We start from the raw sequence: 15,017 nt of genomic DNA on the forward strand, positions 1-15,017 counted from the left end.
TTTGAGAGGAAGTGTGGTTTGATTTTCATCCAAATAAGAGTTCAAACAAGTGATGGACATGAGCCAGAGTAGAAGGAGTGTGTTTGATTCTGCTCCGCTTTACAGCTACATGCTCATAAAAAGACATGCACTGCCCATGTGTGAAGGAGCTGCTCTTCACCTTAGATCCAGGAGCGTCAATATTAGAAGAAGGAGGACGTTTGGGAAAAAGCAGCTGGAGAAAGGTGGATTTGTGTCAAAAACACAGAAACTATGGTATTGAGTTGATTGACTTTCCTGCAGCTGAAAGAACTGACCATTTAATAGATGGGAAATATAAATATAATTCTCCATATATTTGGTTTCTAAAAGGTTTCATCAAATTTATACATTTTTGCTCAACGTTAGCCATTCCTAGCCTAATTTTAATCATTTTTTCCGTTATTTTTGTCAACTCTTTCTGGGTTAAGTTTTTGCTCGTCTCCTACTATTTGAATTTTGTTTTTTTCTGCTTATTTTTTTAGCTAACCTTTAGCTAATTTACATTTAATCGACGTACATTTTAAGTTATTATACAGCCATTTCTGGTCAAATTAATTGAAATGAAACTTTCTAGGATATCTTCTGACAACTTCTGACAACCTTCTGAGCTAGACTTCAGCAATTTTTATCTCATTTTTTGGCTGTAAAATCTGCTACATAGTACAGCCTAGTTGAGTGGCCCACGACCCACTTGTGGGCCACTGTCGCCCGTTTAAAAGGAGCGCTGCTCTAATGTAAGTTATGCAGACGCACAGCCTGAAGCATCTAAGCAGCCGTATCATTTTTAAATTAGTTTGATAATGCCATGTGAGCACGGGTCAACAGGAGGTTAAATATTTACCCGCTGCATCATCTTTCATTTCAACAGGGTACGGCAAAGCAGCGTTAAATGTGAGCCAGATGGAGGAGAGGTGATGCCAAGATCTGCAGGGGATTCAGGGGATTGTTTGGTAAAGACATTTTTATTTTGACGGAGGTAAAGCTGGAGAAGGAGTGGGAGGAGGAAGGGAGGTGGAGGTGGAGAGGATGCAGATGGATATGACGGTGGGGTGAAGGCAAAAAAGGGAGATAGAGAGAGGTGGCAGCGGGGAGGTTAACAGGGAAGGGATCGACGCCCAGACGCTTAGTGAACAAAGAAGCACTCATACAGACAGCAGCAACAGCTGAGAACAGAACGGAGTCCAGCTCAGTGTGTGTGTGTGTGTGTGTGTGTGTGTGTTTCTACCTCTTCGGGACATTTCTGATGTAAACAATAACTTTTTTAGGAATGAAGTCTGGTCCTAATAAAACATTCCAAAACGTTCCATAACTTGATAAAAAGTTAGAACTGCAGGTTTTGTGTTTTATTACAGAATAAGGCAAAACTGGTAAAGACCAGGGGTCAAGGGTCAGGCCTCGGACTTGGACTTTATGTGTCCAGTAGCAGCAGTTTTGGTGGAAACAAAGAGTAAAGTATTCAGGCCTGGTGAGTGTAAAGTTTGGTTGAAAGTTATTTCTTCCTAAAATGTTTCTTTATAGCTGAAAAGTAATTTTGTGAAAATGCTTCACTGCTTGCTAATGAACGGTAGACTGATTTATCACAGACTTAGATAAAATAAGATTTTTTTTCCAAACCACAGCATCACTTCAACCCTTTTTGCAGAAGCACTCAGAGAACTACGGATGTCTCGTCCAATTCTATTTATAGCCCACGCTTCGTCATCTGTGAACCATCCTATGGACTCACATATGGACACCAAGTGGGCATGGGTTTGAACAAAGCCAAATGTGTGGGCCACATGTGGCTATCAGTTGCCATTGGGCAAAAAACACAGTGGGCAAACCCAGAGGAGTCGCCCACATCAGATCACATTTAACTGACGATTCACGTGAACGTACAGAATGATCAACGTCTTCACAGCCAGTTTTTCCGATGATTTTATGTGAGAAATAAAAACGTTGGTTCAACACCAAGAGTTTGCTTTTGTGAGCAGTGGGAATTTCTGGAATTGTTAAATAAGTGAGTTTATGAAACAAAAATCTTAAAGGTTCATAAATGAGCAGAACGGCCTTGGCCTCATTTCCACATCCTTCCCAGAGTCTTCCTCCTCCGTCTTCATCCTCCTCCTCCTCTTCCCCTTTTCCGTCTCTCCTGTCTTTTTCCCTCCCCTCTCTTCTTCACACTCCCTTCCTCTCCTCCCTTCCTGGCCTCCCTTATCTCTGACTCTTCCTTCAGGGCCAGCTGTTGTTTTGAAGGCTGAGAGAGGAAGGCCTACGGGTCAGGACCCGGGCAGGACCTCTGCAGTTCTTGGACTGGATCAATGAGGCCATTGTAAAGACAGGAGAAAGTGTTGCATCCGTTTTTCACAATGTATATCCGTATTTCTATGTATATATTCTATGCATTTCACATTCTTACATTATTTCTATGTATATATTCTATGCATTTTAATTCAAATTTTGAGTCTGAGGCTGAAACAGTTCATCTCTGAACTGGAATAATTGATTCAAAAACAGTCAGTACTTTTTATTTTAACGTCACTCCCAGCAGCAGTTGCGTACGAAGTCACTAAATCTTAAAGTGTCTCTTTGGCGGCCCCTCAGCCTCCACATCACTGACTGAATGTGAGCTTTGTCCTCAGCATCAGGGAGGGGCAGGTGAGACTGGGGATGTGTGAACCTTGACTTTTGAACTTAGAGGTCACATGTCCCTGGAAGCCATTTTTGAGGCCCCAAACTACACAGCAGGGTCATTCGGAAGGTGGGGTGTGGGGGAGATGAGTGCTATTGCAGTCAACAGTGAGAGTACACAACTGTCACTGCTGGAAAAGATGTTCCGTGAAGGTCGAACACTGTGTCATGTTCCCATTCAACAGGCAGCATTTTTGCTTGACGTTCTCCCAACATTCCCACCCTTTCACTCCACTTCAGTGAGGTCAGAATTCCCTCTGAGAGTCGGGGTCTGCCAGTGCAACTGTAGTAAAACATTCTGCTGTTACTACGGCAAAGTAAGAAAACAAAACTTGCAGTCGTTTGGTTGTTTTTGCTGACAGACCACAGGCAGGACAGGTCGAGCACATTCAGCAGCAGTTTCTACCTGTTGTTTGTTTATAAATCGTAGGTGTTTTTGTCACAGAGTCGTCGGCCGTACACGGTGACAGTAGGATTTCTCTGCCGTCTCACACCGAGGAGCTTGAGATTTACTGGCCAAGTTCATACTGTTATCATTTTCTGTAATTCAAGAGTAAAAAAAAAGGCAGAAATCAGCAAGAACAAATCTGGACAATGACTCACGGCCATGTTTTAGTTGCAGGCTCCCAGAAGAAAATCACATCAGGAAGGAAACGAGGAAGCATACTGACTGTAGGTTATTGTCTCTTCATGGTTAATGTCCGTGAAAGATTTAGCTGTGTCCAACTTTCCATGGCCAACAGGCTCATTGGACACGTCAACAGGTTTCTCCTCCTCAGCTCTGTGTCTCCTGGGTGATGTGTCCTTCAGTGTAAACCAGGGAATGCAAATCTTCGCCATCAAATCTTTTATTTCTCTCTTTTAGGATGTGTCAAATTTATATCCTTTGGGGTTTTTTTTCTTTTTCTTCCAGAACTTTTTTCTTGCTCTCCATTTCTTTGTTTTTCTTTGTTTAAAGAACGTTTTCTTTGGTGTAAATAACCTTTGACATCCAGAGTCACATGTCTCCACAGGCCAAGACGACAGAAGTGCAAGACCGACCCTGACACAGGATGATCTTTACAAGTGGACGACAGGTGGACGCTTACTGAGCTGTTAGCATTGGTGCACATGTACTTAATCTAGCTGCAAAACAACTGCTTCGATGCACAGGAACACCTACAGGTGAAACTGAGTTAATAAAAGCTGTGAAGTCTTTCTGTAATTTACACAATAATCTATATTACAATTACATTTTAAAAAATGTAATTATCCATCTAAATACTTTTACATAACAAAGTTACCGTAATGTGTTTTGTAAGATCTGTAACATGTTGTGCAGGACACGCACAAGTTATGATGAGATGCGCAGTCCGAGAGACAGGTGGGCTCAGTGTGTAAAATATTGACCACCATGTTTTGTTTTGTAACCATTGTCTAGTAATGAATGTTGTAAACAAAAGTTGACATCAAGTCATTTTATGTTATGAAAAAGCTCTCAATCATTAGCTGTGGTTTATATGTTCTTCTATTCATTCATAAATTAAATATTGTTAATTAAACATTTAGGTCATTGTTTTATGTTGAGCCACTTCAAAAGCACAGTCACACTGGAAACAAATTCCACTGTGACTGTTTGGAGAGCAGATTATAGTCTGAGTTTGAGGCTAGGTCAGTCCCGTCAATCAGCCAAAAGTAGCTGAACCTTGACCTTTAACCTCTGTCTGAGACTATAGTCACATGGCCTTTATAAGCTACTTCTGCCCACAAAACTAAACTCCTTATTAAAGACTTCATTAAAGCAAACAGTTTGGAGTTTTAGTAGAAACTGCACTCTCCTGGTTGTCCCGCTGTGGAATATGATATTTCCTCTGCAACAGATGGAGTTTTAGTGCCTTGCTCAAGAGAATCGTTTTCCCTTTCTTAACTACCCACAAACCTTTGGCATTTTGGCACATATAGAGTAGAATCTCATGCCTGGGTGGTCTGGACGTCACTGGAAGGAAGTGACCACCCGCCAAAAACGCCAAAGTTCTAATCAAGCAGTTAAGTCAAGCCACGGGTCTCAAAATGAACAATGAACAAAAACCGAATCCTTTTCAACGTCTTAGCCCCGTGATGGAGCTACAGTCAGGATACGGCCAAGTCAGGCAGCAAAACCACACAACCGAGGCCACTGAGTTCTGTCCAGGCACCATCCATGACCTCCGATGCTAGGCTAACAAAGGTGCTAACATTTTTCAGTAAACTGGTAGCTGTTTGCGGCCAGACATTTAGACAAAAACAACCCGAGTTGAAAATTGTAGAAGAAATGACATGACGTTAGCTGAAAGCTAGCTTAGCCTATTTATAACCATGAACTAAATTGGCCTCAAGTTCAATTGTGGAACAAAGATAAGTGACATTAAGTCCTTACTTTACATATTATATATTTTTAAATATATAAGAAAAAAACTATAGTATTTTGACATTTCTAGAATTGTATCTGTGGCCTGTGTCTGTTTGCTGCCTGGTGTCAGACCAACTGTACACAGGTTGTCATGGTTGCTGTTTGTTGAAACAACACTGTAATCGCGTTGTGTACTTTGTATACCTGCTCTGGTCCTTCCTGTCAGATAATGTATTTAACCTCTCTGGGGTTTTATTGGTGTCAGATCAAATCAGATTCACCATCATTCACACCACAGACATCAGTATAAAAGACCAGTCACCATGGCAACAATAATAAATAAAGGTTCAGACAGATGTTGACAAGGGTGTCCAAGTTTATCCAGGTTCACAGTTCAACAGGTTAAACTTGGAGACCACAGTTTGTCATAAATTAAAATAATAATTAGAAATTAATCATCTAAAATACATTTGAAGCTGTGGATTGGAGGGAAGATCGTGAAGCCTTCCATGAAAGGTCAGGGGTTCAATTTCTTGTTCCACTAAGTAAACTGATGTTAAAGACAAAAAAAAAAAAATTTGATTTGTAACATCAGTCAACACTTTCTTATTGGTCATTTACTGTAATCTTTATATTTATTTTCCTACTGTTTTTCCTTTTAGCGTAGTTAGCATTTATCAAGGATACTTTTTTTTTCTTTTTTGTGACTTTCATTTTCTTTTGGCAATTCTGCTGCTTGACTAAAAATTATTTAATTAGTTTTTGATTTATTTTAGGATACCTTTTCACTTATTTGGCCTTTTTTAAATCATTATTTCTGTTGTTATTTTTGATTTTCAGCTATTTTCTTGATGCCACAAACCCTTCAGTCTATAAATAAAGTGAGTAATAGTATTGGTTTACTATAGATTCCATTCATGCTCTCTCTCTCTCTCTCTCTCTCTCTCTCTCTCGTTTTTCAGATCTATAAAGAACTCACCACAACTATTTCATAATGCTTATCTTTGTTCTGGGACGGCCCCAAGTCATACAGTGCATACCTGGCTTTACATGAATAAATCTTTTATCTCATCGTTCAAAGTCCATCCACTCTACGATAAATCAAAATTTGGTCACAGCGCTCCTTTTCAAGGCAGACTCCGCTGTCATCTTCTCTGCTCTTCACAGCACGTCGTATATTTTCACCCCTCACTGTCCACTGATCATTTTATCAGGCAGCATAAATAGTCTGCGCCAAGAGACCAGGAGGCCGTCAGCCTCTTCCTGATGACCATAAAACATTATAGATGTGGAGCCTCGCGCTGGAACACGACATCCTGCTGTGAATAATGTGCTAATTAGATTTAGCCCGTGGTTGTTGCTGTAATCAAATCTATCCGGTGCTGCGGGGCTGAGAGGCCGAAACCTGATCTGAAATCCCAAGTATGCACTTGGACCATCTCTCCAATCTGTTTCCTCTCAAGTCCTGGCACGCTGCACTGACCGTCCACCTCGGCTCTACACACAGACACACACCGCATGTGTGCAGTTATTACTGGGACACATGGGACTCTTTATCCTACTGTTTTCTCCTGTGTCTTCAGCTACCTGCTGGACTTTACTGCACTCTGTCATCCTCCTCCACACACAGGAGTGTTCATTAGGCTCAGAGTCAAACTACAAACTGACATTCATTTATTTTTTTATTTTTTATAGACTTCAACCAAGACTCTGACTGAAACCAACTTTTGACTGCGGTTGATCTTACAATTTAAAAAAGGAAGAATTTAACTTAATTCAGGCCTGACTTGACAAATTTCACTCCTGAGCTATATGCATATCTTTAACCTCCCTACAAGTTGATATTTTTTAAGTAGTTAGCTTGGGTTGTATCCCAACCCCCCGCGATGCTTATATTTGTCTTAAAATAGCGTTGAGTCAATACTAATGTGTACTGGATTGGTTTAAATGCAGTGTCCACTTCAATGAATTTTTATTTAATTGATTGAATCTTTTCCAGTAACTTGTAATCCTAAAAACTCATCTTTACTTTTTTTCTTTTTCACAGTAATACTATACTACATACTGAACTGAAAATCTTAGAGCTCGACTCTGATTGGACTACACTCAAACCTTTCTGAAAATGTAAACGCTGACTGTAAACCTTGATAATTTGACTGGGACTCCAGCCTGGGCCTCAGACCTGCTGCTCATTAACTCAATCATTTGATTTGCAGTTAGAAACACTGTTGTAAAGTGAAAAACAACAGCGGGAGCAAATTTGATGAATGGCAACAAAATGGCATTAGAGAGAAAACACCGGCCAAATATTTTATGAAAGTATTTTGTATTCTCAAAGGGAGATTATAGCCAGCTGGCCATTGATGGTACTGCATACTTAATGTTTTTTCCAAATGGCATAAGTGAGTAAATGAGACTCAGAAGAAAAGTCTATTGTTTATAACTATGATATTTACGTCTGTAATGGGTTTTGATTGCGTAAATGTCAAACAGTAAAACCAACAACCGTTCAATCTTGAAAAAAAAACTGTCAATTTGGTTCAAATTTCTTATTTGGGGCCAATAATTCACACTGATCATCTACTGTACAGTCCAGTGAGATGCAGCACATGTAAAGTGAAGAGCCTGCTGCTGTATATCCACCTGTTCCTGGAGCTCAGAACTGTTTCCTGGTCCGGATACAAGAGAATATGGATGACTCCGCAGTCCACGAGCAAAACAAAGTTTGTTTTTCTGTTATCAAAAGCGTCTGTTCTGTCATCCGCCGGATGGGCTCTGGGTTGGAATTTGGCAGAGCTAAAATTTAGAAAAGCGTCAATCTCCCTCAAATAATCACGAACAAAGGATGTCTTCACATGTCATGTTGTTGTTGGCTCCACTTTCTTGTGTTGGTTTTGGTTAAATGTGGTTTTAAACAAACAACCATTTCCCGCTGCTGTTTCATGACGGTAAAGGCTGCGGTCTGTTGTTTTACAGTAACTGTATTTTATCTTCCTGTAACCCTACGCTAGTTTTTTTTAGCTGTGAATCCACACAGACACAGACAGGCTGCTGTGGAGGGATCTTTATATCAAAGTAAACACAGACATGGACTTTATAAAACATTAGAAAATGTGTTGATCCTGTTGACTGACCTATAACCTATAATTCACTTTTACTACGGAGTCAATACACGTTATTTACACACACTATGGAAAAAAAAGTTTTTACTTCACCAAAGCACCGTCAGCTTAAACTACCATCTCAGCACAGTTTGTAGAGGCTTCAGCTTCAGGTCAGACATTTATCAACAATAACACTGAGAAATACTGGAGCTTCAACACTAAATGATAGAATCCAAAATACAAGGAATGTCATAAGATCTAAAAGCAGAGTCTACAGTAACATGAGGTCACACCATCGCTTGACCTTTGACCTTTGAGTCTTAATGCCGTGAATTGTATGAATGAGGCATAAACATTAACTGAAGGTGAACCTTTGTTGTTAACCATGAAATAAAGTCAGGATGTTTGATAACACTGGATCTGTGGGCTCAGGGTGGGAGGAGGTGGGAGGAGGTGGGAGCCACAGGAAGTAGTTTTAATGCTGACAGGGTTCCTGCAGAGGATGTTATGCTAATTTACCCCCCAGTTACACCCATACTGAAAGAGAGAGAGAGAGAGAGTGTGTGTGTGTGAGAGAGAGAGAGAGACAGAGAGAGAGAAAATAAATGCGGTAAGATTTGTATTTCCTCACAACCAACGTTGCTGCACTGAGAGCATCCGTCATGCCTCACACTCACACACACCCACACACACACTCTCTCACACACACACACACACACACACACTCACACACACACACACCCATCTTCACACCAACCACAGTTTACAGCTGGATGAAGAGCATCAGTGAGTGAGCAGCACGTCTGTAGGACGACACAGAGTAGACCCTCAGGGGTCAGAGGTCATCCCGGGGGTCATCCCTGCATCTGCTCCTGCTAGGATCAGAAAACAAGAACTTTCTGCAAAGGATGAGAACTGCTGCCGACTGTGCTCGACCTGCAGGTCATGTGGCAGTACTGCAGTAGTACTACAGTATTCAGCTGGTGACTGTGATGAACATGAACATGGGACTATGACACTTACACTTATAAACCCACATACACAACGGAGAACAGGGCTGCTCACACATCTGCCTTACACACAGCAGGTCCTGGGTTCGACTCCCAGAGGAACTACATACTTGGTTGTCACCAGGGATGGAACCACAAACCACGTAGGCCTCGTCCGTAGATTAGAACGAAGCATGTTAAGAAATACACAACTGCTGCTTCAGTTACCTGTGATTTCCTGTAAATCGGTGACCACCTGAGGAGCAGAGCCTCAGTGACTCCCTCATCCTTCCTGCCCTCCCTTCCTCCCCCTCCGTCTTCTCATCCTTAACTTCCACCTCCTCATTGTAAAGGGGACATAAGCCTCTTATCGGCGGGCTTCAGGGCTTCAGTGAAGCCAAGTGGCTCACAAACACTTTAAAGAGTATTGCTTTCACACATCTGGCTGTGACTGAGACTGGAGACAGTGTAAACAGTCAAGGATTTGACTTTAAATTAAAATTTTACAATTTTTTTAGCATATATTCTGAGAAGCAACGCTTTAAAAAAATCAAACTAAAACAGCAGTTTCCTCCACCTTCAGTGTAAATCTTTTATCATAGGTCACTGATTCTCGCCCCAGGGAGGCGCAAGCTCTCCCCGAGAGAGCAGCAGAGGCAGACAGAGGAGGTTTTTGTGCTGAAGGGAAATGAGAGAAGCTGCCGATTATCAACACCAAAGGCAAAGAGATCCCTTCATTCTTAAAAGCCCCGAGCAAAAGCTCTGAAGCCTAACGTGCTCCTTTATTTCTGCTGATTTGAAACACAAAAGCTACTCATGAGCATGACTCTCAGAGGCAGAGAGTAAATGAGGAGATTAAAAGAAACCTCCGTCAAATGAGTTATAGATAGATATATACAACACAAGGCATCATTCCTGTGTGACGTTTGTTCATCATCTGAACAGCCACCCACCAAGACTTCATCTCTGAAGCTTCCTGATCTACAACTCAAACTGAATGATAAGATTTGCATAAACTTGATTCTCATTCATCCAAATGTGAAGAGAGGTCAAAATCCATCAAAGTGTCACCGTATTCCTGTCTGTCCTTGGACAAAATTCTTCCCCAGTTTGCCAAAATAGTCCCTTTAAAAACAACCACAATCGACTTCTTTGTAAAACACAAGAGAGGAACTTGGCTCAGAGCAGCTCCTGTAATAATCTGCCAAGCAAATATCGGAAATAAAGTTATGTACACTGTTAATCTTTGGTTACAGAACTGCGCAGACCACCCCACCCTCAGCTGAGAGACCGATGCCTGGCACGGCCAGCCGACATCAGCGCACGATCATCCTGTGAGGGGCGCTGACCCATTTTTCTTTTAATGGCCAAAGGTCAGCCAAAACAGAGGTGTAGGATTAAAGGAAAGCCTTCAACACAGTGTGTTCAGCGCTGCACTGAGCTCCGACCTCCTGAAAGGAAGTCATTGTACAATGGTACTCTGGAAAACTTCATCCTTCTCTGTTTTCACGTTCACTCTGGGGAAAGTTGTTCTGTGAACTTGTCGACAGTCATCGGAACAACACCACTTCCTTTTTTTTTTCAATCTGGACTAAAAATAAATGACAAAATCCTAAATATCAATGTCCACAACCAAACAAATAATATATTTTTAAAAATTAATAAAAATGCGTCAGGGTGCTCAGCCTGACGTCTCGTAAAATCAATGATGATGTTCTAAATGAGTTATCATGTTTGATGTATAACCAACAGGACGGACGGTTTCAACCTGATGATGGCGCCACATTTTCTTCACCCTATTGAATTTCCTTCCTTCACTGCTGCTGTAAAACCATAGTTTTCCTAAAACGCGGTCCTGAAGACTTTGCTCCCATTCGTCCTACACGTCTGGTCTGTGCTAACCACTAACTCATGTGAAGGTGTCCACCCTGCATCACCATGGCGATACATTTGAAATCAAAGACAATTACCAAAAAAAAAATTCTTGCGACCCATCTGAGGGTCACGGCCCAGTCTTTGGGAAACAATGCCCTACAGTGTATATATATATATATATTTAATATTAATTAATCATTTATTTTAAAATTATTTAACAAAAACCAAAAAACATGTTAAAGAGGTTAGCACTTCTCCCTTGGCCTTCCAAACATCCAGTGACCGTCGAACCTCCACATACTTCCACATTTCCCCGTGCCGGACCATGCTGCTCGTATTAGCTGCTGCTCAGCACTGGCCTGAGATCTGCTTCACGTTGGGAGGATCAAAGCCTGGGGGAGCTGTAGGGCAGTAATGTGTTTCCACAGGGGACTCCTCTCCCTGGGAAAGTGCAATAGGTTAAAATATCAATGAGACGTGCCTGAGAGCGGAACCGCTCACCTGTTGTCTGACTGTGGCTTTGGCACTGCTCCTCTGTGGTCAGGAGGCAGCCCTGGCCTTCCCCAAAACTCCGTCTGTCCGCAGTTTCCCAGCGAACATTTTGACACTGAATAAATCATGAAGACAACCTGCACCGGTGCAGCAGACTCAGCCCAGACTGGGAGGAACAAGTGCAGCCCACGCTCTGTTTCCTGTTGTTAGTGCTGCCTCACATTAATGAATGATGGCAGAAAGCACACAGCAAGCTGTGATAACAAGTTCAATTAGACAGGGTCGAGACTTTCAGTCAAAAACCTGAGGAACGTGTGTCCAGATCCAGGAGTTAGAGGAAGGTGGCTGAGGAAATGGTTTGTCCACTGGCTTTTGTTTTTCTCCTACTTATTTTGAATTGATGATCAGGGTGAAAACAAGTCTGACGTTATCATTTATTGACTTTTTATTTTATAGTTTTTTTATTATTATTATAATTGGCCTTATTTCATCATTTTTAGCTGTTTTCTGCTAAACTTTAGCTATTAGCTTTTAGCTATTTACACACATTTATTTTGCAGACTTTTGGACAAATTGTAACTTTTTTGAAAAATTTAAGAAATGTCAATAGCTTCTGGCTATTGACATTTTTTAAATATTTCTTTAAATTTTGGGGGTGGGGGTTAGCATTTTTGGAAGGAGTTTTTCTAACTCCTGGTCTGCATCCAAGATATTATTTACCTTTAGTTCAGCTGTCGAACGTTTCATCTTTTTGACTATAAATAAAAACAAGCTACTGACTGATATATTGATATGACTGAAATTACATTCAATGCACTTAGAAAAATACAGATTTTTTTTGGGCTCAGACATAATGAAAAAATATGAAGGCATCATCATTTGGAGATAATTAATCTGAGCCGCTCAGTGTTAATCAGTGAGGAGGATCAGAGTTAAAATGTTACTGATTATCTGAATGAGTCTGCTGCTGCTGCTGCTGCTGCTGCTGCTGCTGCTGCTGCTAAAAACAGTCCTGACAAGTCTGAGACAGGAAACAGAAAGCGGAAACATTCAGTTGATCCAGCTGTTTTCTCCCTCTCTCCCCTTATTCTCCTCCTCCTCCTCCTCTGTCTGTTTCTGTCTCACTCCCACCTCCTTACATTGCCTTTTTCCCCTCTCTCCCTCTTTTTCTCTGTCACCCACATATCAAGTGTCTGGGGCAGAAAAGGGAAAGCGGGTGAGGGGTGAGTTAGGGTGGGGGTAGGGGGGGGGGTTCTAACAGGTGTCTGCTGACTGTCCCAGCACAAGTCTGTTGGACACAGGTTTTACCTCCTGCTCCAGCTGCCCTCTTTCTAAACACACACACACACACACACACACACACTCATGTCCAACTCCTTCCACAACATCTGAGAATTCCTATGGATTATGGTAAGGGCAAATGGTTGTGTGTGTGTACTCTGTTTTTGCGTGTGTGTGTGTGTATTCACTTTCACTGGGGTTGTAACCCGACCACCCAGCCACCTGCAGGCCGGGGCTGAGAAACACAAAGAAAGAGAAGATGCTCGCTCTCTCTCTCTCTCTCTCGTCTATTTTACACATTGCCACCTCGTCCTGATTCCAAACACTCAAAACTCAACACTCTTGTGTTTTAATCAACTTCACCAGCATTCACTACTTGGTCAAAAAAACCTGGTCAGATTATTATTACTGTAACTCTGAGGGGGGGCGGGGCGGCAATATATATACACATATACACATATATATGTATGTATAGTGGATATATGAATGTGTAGACTATATCCAGCCCACACCTGTAGGCCTCAGGCTGCACATGTGGGTGAATGTTGGTGTTCCTACCTGATGGAGTGTCAGTTAAATAATGCTCTGCTGACTGATGGTCAAAGGGAGCTGGACGTGTTGTTAACTGCTGAACGAGCAGATGACAGCCTGGTCTTCCTGTCGGCTTTGACTGGTCTCTGGCTGCATTCAGCTGTGTTCAGGCCTGTGACAGGAGCAAAGGAACAAAGTAGAAAAGAAAAGCTGACATTTCAGTGATTCATCAGTGCATTGTTGTTGGCACACAGGCAGTTGGACAAGTCAGCAGCAACCGCTTTGTTCCATTCTGATAATTGGAAAGACACATGACTAATGTCAAAATGAAAAAACAGACAAGCAAATATAAAAGTTGTTGTTGTTTATTTTTATTTAACCACCCAATGTTGGTATAACATTTTAATTCAAATTAATCCATTGTTGTTGTTGGTTTTTTTTCTCTAATCCAGGATTGTTCTAAGTCAATTGATAATGTTTGTTGAAATATCATGTTTGCAATATGTTAAGGTTATTCAGCTTCATTATTGTTATCTGAATATAGGAACATAAGAATATTACTTTATAATTATTAAATACTCCTTGTTATCTGATTGCATACTCATACAATTATCATATCATTTTTACAGAAACCGGTGCACCTGACTTAGACTTCATTACATCCCCTGCTAACTGAAGGTATTTATTGTGCCCTTACTTTAATAACAGTCGTTAGCATCACAGGAAGAGCAGTTAGTCCAGGGACAATATTTAATACTACATCTCATCTTGTTCATTAAATGCTTCTGTTGCTTAGTCTCTTTTAGGACCAAGTGAGGGCGTTCACCGTTGTGATTCTCAGAATTAGGGAACCGGCCTTTACTAGTGTCCAGGTCAAACACCTGTGGCCCCATATAAGAAGAAGGAGACGCAGGATGAGGAGGTGGACGAGGATGAACTCTGCATTTGTCTCTGGTCAAACATATTGAAGGCTTGGCCTCCAGATGTCTCCATTTTAAGGCTGAACTGCCGGATGGCTCTCAGAGACCAGATGTCCATAAAAATCCATTGACAGCCTCCGTCTGTCCACCATCCTCACCACTCATCTTTTCCTCTTTCATGTCTCTCTCCTTTTCTCACATCAACATCTTCTTCCTTCGCTCCCAGGGTTTATTCATTCAGCCAGTTCCACCATTCACTCTTTAATGGTCATATGTTGACTGGTGGGATACAACAAGAAAATAAAAATATCACTTCCTGTGAGCTGAAGCTCAAAGCTGAAAATAGACTTCATGTTGAGCTGTGAAAGCTAAAAACAGATGAAGAATAAGAGACATAATTGAAGACTTGATGCTGCATCCCCAACACTGATTTATGTTGAGGTGTCTTTTAAACTTGTGGTTCTTGTTAGAAACCTGTTATACTACATACCACCTCTGAAAACATTTGCCTCTTCGAGTACAACTACACACATTAAAACATAGAAACACATGTTTTACCTGTTTAGCTGAGCAGAACATAGAAGGAGATTTTATTCCTGAACAGATAATTCGCTTTTTTCTAACCAAAGACGTACGGTACAACGACATTTCAATTCAATATAAAAAACAGAGCTAGAAAAATACAACAGCCACATTTCACCAGTAAGCGACACACCTGGTCTTAATTGAAATCCGATTCCTTCGCCTAACACTAGAGGGAGTCCAA

The sequence above is a fragment of the Cynoglossus semilaevis genome, chromosome 19 (assembly GCF_000523025.1).
Source record: "Cynoglossus semilaevis isolate Cse_v1.0 chromosome 19, Cse_v1.0, whole genome shotgun sequence".
In the NCBI taxonomy this organism is placed as follows: Eukaryota; Metazoa; Chordata; class Actinopteri; order Pleuronectiformes; family Cynoglossidae; genus Cynoglossus; species Cynoglossus semilaevis.